The sequence below is a fragment of the Pyrgilauda ruficollis genome, unplaced genomic scaffold (genome assembly GCF_017590135.1).
Source record: "Pyrgilauda ruficollis isolate IOZ18807 unplaced genomic scaffold, ASM1759013v1 scaffold164, whole genome shotgun sequence".
NCBI classification, from domain to species: domain Eukaryota; kingdom Metazoa; phylum Chordata; class Aves; order Passeriformes; family Passeridae; genus Pyrgilauda; species Pyrgilauda ruficollis.
Window position 1 is genome coordinate 330,591 of NW_024515209.1, and position 6,000 is coordinate 336,590.

The following is a 6,000-nucleotide window of genomic DNA, read 5'->3' on the forward strand; positions in this document are numbered from 1 at the left end:
TGGCAAGCTGTGTTTTTGACTGTGTAGCACCACCAGCATATTTTACAAGTGTATCACAGTCATGAATAAGCCAGTCCAGACACACATTCACAGACCAGTTTTGATTTCCTATTAAGCTACATGCTCATTTTTCTTTTCCCCACCCTTTCCAGCTAATAAAGAGCCAAGGGAACGCACTGATCCTTGTCTCTTTGGAACAAATTACCTCCAAATTCTCACGATTGATTCAGACAACTTGGATCATTGGATTGGTAAAACTCCAAGAGACACGGGAAAAAAAAACCCAAAACAACAACCTTCCCAGTGATAAGGCATTCTTGACATTTGAATTGTTTGTCATTTACTAAGGACATGAAACCCTGATACCAAAGATGGCACTTGAAATTACCATCATCACTGGAGACCTGCCTGGGGCTGGGGCTCCCTGCTCCAGAGGGGTTTTTGGGCACACTCAAAGACTCAGTGAGTTCTCCCCCCACCTCTGCCCCGCACAGAACGTGCTTCTGCCTGCCCAGGGACACGTTCTGGCATCACTCTGATCACTTAATGATACCCCTCCTGCACAGACCGGAGGCATGGAAAAGATTTTCATCTCTGAATTCACCGTGGCTTCTGGAAGTAATAAAATCTGTTTCCTCCTCTTCTGCTCACAAGGAAGAGCAAATCCTTTGAAATCCAGCTGCTCTCGGGTCATAGCTGGGTTGGTTGGTTTGACCACCTTCACATTCATATAATCACAGACTGGTTTGGGCTGGAAGGGACCTTAAAGCCCATCCAGTGCCATGGGCAGAGACACCTCCCACTGTCCCAGGCTGATCCAAGCCTGGCCTTGGGCACTGCCAGGGATCCAGGGGCAGCCCCAGCTGCTCTGGGCACCCTGTGCCAGCCCTGCCCACCCTGCCAGGGAACAATTCCCCATTCCCAAGCTCCCAGCCAGCCCTGCCCTCTGGCACTGGGAGCCATTCCCTGTGTGCTGTCCCTGCAGGCCTTGGCAATTGTCTGTGTCCATCTTTCCTGCAGCCCCTTCGGGCCCTGGAAGTAACATATTGATTATACACCTCCCAGTCTCCTCAGGGAAAGCAGCAGGCTGCCATCCCTATTCCACCCAAATTCTCCCCAGGACAGTTTCACCCCTAACACTGGATGAGGGACAGGACCTGAGGAAATTCCTGTTTCCATAGGCACCATGCCTGTGCCGGGCAGCAGCACAGGGCATCACCTGCCAGGGCTGGAGAGGCTGCCCTGGCCACAGGGCAGGGAGTGAAAGTGAAATCCACCCAGAACCAGCACAGACACGCAGCAGCAAGCTCCAGTGCTTAGCAGCAGTCGTGCCTGGAGTTTCCTTTTATCCCTCCAAATCCAGCTCCAGAAGCTGCATTAGAGCATCTGATCCTTGGAAATGTCTGAGCAATTTCTGTTGTAGTCCCTCCTGTGTTTAAATAGATTGCAGATTTTTACTTCTCAAAAAGGAAGATATTTTCTAATTTACCTTAACAGAACTGTAAATATTTTATGTATACTATTTGCCAATTTTTTTTTTTTGTTCATTCATAGTCAAACCGTCTCTTTCAAACATGAAGAACAAATACCAGGAAAAAATATACTTAGTCAAGATATAATGATGACTTCTGCTAAGTCTGTCATATCCCTTTTTTAGATTAGTTCTCAGTGCCAGTTAGTCTAATTTATGCACTCACCAATGGCTATATAGAAACACAGATCATTTTGAAGATAGAATTATTCAGTTTAAAAACACTCCTGGTTAGAGCATACCATACTGTTGATGGGGAAACTGACAGAGAGACAATTAGAGACCAAATCAAAGAAAGTGGAGTTTTCAACAGATGGGTTTGCTGTTGAGCAATTCCACAGCCCCATTAGGAATCCTGAGGCATCTTTCCCTGAAGCTTTTAGGAATCAGAGAAAAACCTACACCGAGTTATGTGTGATCTTACTTCATTTTAGGAGGCTGCCTGAGTTCTTGTGCATCACTGAATTCATCCAGAATTCAAGCAAGCCATGTCTCTTTCCAGGGAACCTGCTGTGCTTCCAGCCAGAGCATCCCCCTCCCCTGTGCCCTGGTGCCTGCAGGTATTTGGGCAGTTCAGCTGCCCATTAATGGAGCTGGGGATGTGTCCTGGATGAGGACACAGACCTTTTCTCATTCCACCACGCCAGAACACCCAGCAGCTTTATGGGGAGCAGCACTCAGCACATGAAAAAGAGCTCAGGGCAGGAAAAGAAAACCTTACCCAGTTTGTGTTCTGAGAGAACCAAGAGTATTGATGAGCTATTAATTATCACTAAATGAGATGAAGGATGTTCCCTAAATTGTATGTAGAGCAGAAAGAGTGGGACCTACTCAGACTTTAAATCAGCCAAGTGAATTAAACTGCAATCCAGATCTCAGTCACATAAACAAATATAACTCCAACATCTCTAAGAAGTTGTTACATTGATTTGTCACAAATTATAACTGAAATTCTCAGGCCTGTGCTATTCTGCTGTGCTGCTGATACAGATTTTGGCCATTTCCACCTTCTTATTTCTCTTATTTCTCTATTGCATGCCCACCTAGAACAAAGTCACTTGGGATGACTAAATAAGCTTTACTTCCAAAAACCTCTGTTCCAACAGACTGCTGTTTTATTCTCTTGAAAGCTTTATTCTTAGAAATAAGACCTTTATCAAAACTTTATATCTCAGACAAGACATTATTAGCCCCCATTTCAACATAAAATGTTCTTGTTTTGGAGGGAAAATAAAGATTTCTATGTAAATGTAAAGAATAATGCCTACAAAATGTCTACAAAATTTACAGTTCACTAATGTGTATGATGCTACCAGATGATACCCATAGGGAATGACAATAGATGTGTGTCCAACTGGATATTATCCCTGTTCCAAAAGTGCAGACTAATCTCAGCTGTCCTTGTGATTTACAGCATCACTAATGGAAGCAGTTCAGCAACATTTTCTGGCAAGCAAGAGCATGTGCACCAGGGAGAGGGAGAAATAACCCACACTGGAGGGAGAGGATGTGTTTGCTGAAGGGGAGAAGGATCCTGTCAATGTAAAACACACAAAAGAATTAAAACATTCTGGGTTTTCCTCCGTGTTTCTTTATATCCATTGGTGAGTGCATAAATTAGACTTATTGGCACTGAGAACTAATCTAAAAAATGTCGATAATATCAAGAACCAAACAGGGCCAAAATGGTTTTAATGTAATATCTTGGTTGTTTTCAACTGATCCAAAATTGTCCCAACCTCATTCATGTGAGGCAAAAATGCCTCCAGAACCCATTTAGCCCCATTTCTGCTATTTTGTGACAACAGTGCTCTATTTTGTGATAGTAAATCTCCATTGTGTTTATGCTTGGAAGCCTCTCTTCCCTCACAATTTCTTTTTCACATACAACTCCTTTTTCCTCAGACACTGGATTATCACCCACTTGCTCCTGCAGGATAGCTCACATGACACTATTTCTGCTAAGTCTAACAGGAACAGCAGCTCACCTGGAATTATCACACCTGCCAGGTGATTTGCCCAGTATTTTCCTCCCTTTCTGAGAGAAAAAAACAACAACCCAGTCAGCTTGTTGAAATGAACAAAGTAGATAGATTCTCAACCTCTGGTTCTCTGGAGAAAGAACATTGGTTTTGTTTTCTCAAGGATTAGTTTTTCTTGACCATTGTTTCTTGTTCTGGCTCTGGCTTGGTGGCTCCTTTCCACAAGCAGCCTGGAAGGAAGAGTCCAGGGAAGCTGTGGGGCCACTGGGGAAATCAAATGGCATCACTGCAAGTGACACAAAGCAGTAAATGAAAGTCTTCCCTTCCTCAGGCTGTTCACATTTCTAAAGGCTTGGGTGACTGAAATGCTAGGATTGATTAAATCTAGCACCAGTCAATTCTGCAGAAGTTAAGTAGGTCTGTTTCGTAATGGTAAGAAAAGTGAAGAGACTAGAAACAGGAGGATATTGCTCTTTTCTACCACATCTGGTTGAAAATGAGTATGTTTTTCTAGGCAAGCATGAAAATGGAGATGAAAGAGGAGTTCTCCACTAAAAAAAAAAAAAAAATAAAAGGCTGGTTGATTATGATTATGGAAGTGGTAGGGAATGAATCAAAGCAGGAAAAGCTGCTGCCAACCTGCACAAATGTTATGGCTGATTGTCAAAATTCAGTCACCAGGCTGTTTGTCTCTAATCAGGGCCTGACAGGGCCACACTCATCTGGCTGGAGTGAGCAGCTCCTCCTTCACTGGGGGAGGACCTGTGAATCACAGAACCATGGAATCATCGGGGTTGGGAAAGACCTCCAGGGTCATCAAGCTCCAGCACGAGCACAGCACTGCCAAATCCAGCACTAAACCGTGTCCCCAGGTGCCACCTCTGCACACCTTCCTCGCCCATGCACAGGACATAAAACATCCCTGGTGCTGCACAGCAGCAGGGATCAGTTAAGACAGCAAAAATTAAGAGGCACAGCCGTTTTCCCAGGAAAAATATCGAATTTCTGCTGCTCTCTTGGCTTTCTTACATCACTTAGAGAGAGGGAATGTGGCTCGCCCTGGTTCTCCAGCCCCAGGCTCTTTTCAAAGAGCAAACTGGCTGCCACATTGTGCATAACCAGGAAAAAAATGTTAGATTTTCTATCCATACAAAACCCACCTTACTTTTGTTTGCCACGTGTCCTTTTGCTGCCAGAAGCTTTCATCACTTGCACCTGGAATAATGAAAGATGTACAAATGGTGGTGTAGCCTCACCAGTTTATTCTCATGGATATCTCTCAAAAGGCAAGTCCTCAGTTGTCCCTCAGGGAAAGACACAAAGTGTCATTTTAGAGGTGCCTCAATCCTCACATTTTTGGGTTAAAACATTCCTTGACATTTTCCAGTCCAGGTAGGGCAGGGCTGGAGCACCCTGGGGCAGTGGGAGCTGTCCCTGCCATGGCAGGGGTGGCACTGGGTGATCTTCAAGGTCCTTTCCAACCCAAACCATTCTGTGGTTCTAAGATTGATATCACATTTACTTACAATAAGCATTTTTCTGGATGTCTGGGCACAAACAATCTCAGAGATAAGAGTTCATACAGATTTCCAAACTACACAGTTCTTAAACCACCAGGTCTTCATTGGGAACAATTATGCCCAGACTTTGGATTAAGTGTCTTTGCAGACTGTGAACCACAAAAGCCAGCATCTTCACCAAACTACCTCAGCTAAAGCAGGATTCTGCCCTTCTTTAGGGTTTCTCACCCTGCAAAACTGGCATAAATCCTCCATAAAGTCTGTATCTAGGAAATATTTTAATTATTTCCATCAGAATTGCTAATGCTGGATTCTACAGAGAAACATTCCCATCTCTGGAAGTGCCCAAGGCGAGGCTGCAGCAACCTGGGATAGTGGAAATGTAAAAAAATTTTTAGAAAATGCTAATTAGACCAGCTAGAAAATACAGATCAATATAAACACCAAAAGATATAAAATCTTCAGCAGAAGAGGTTTCCATGGAAGGGGAGCAATTAATCCCACTGTCACTTGATAAATCTGGGGCAAGAGGTGGAATTTGGGTGACACAAGCCACACAAGGTGTCTCAAACCAGGGCTGGTGCTGATAAAACACTGTTTATGGTTAAGGTGACATGAACTGCATTTCTTCCTTTTCCTGTGGAAAAAGTTTTGTTCTAAAGTGTATTTTGTTCTGAAGTAGAACAACAGTTTGGGGTAAAGATGGTCATAATAAAAGTTAAAAAATACCTTTTCAAAGTAGAATTATTAGTTTATTGGAATAATCTGGGGAAAAAATCTGAGCAGCTCAAGAGACAAAGCCAGAGACCTGGAAATCTTGGGTGGAGAGTGGATTGTCATGGGGAAGTCTCCCAAAGTCAATGTTTCATGGGGGAAACAGAATTTTACTAGAAAAGCCACTTATGTTTTGGTGAGGTAGCAGTCAGGAAAAATAATCCCACTGAAATTAAACCTTAGTTCCACCTTG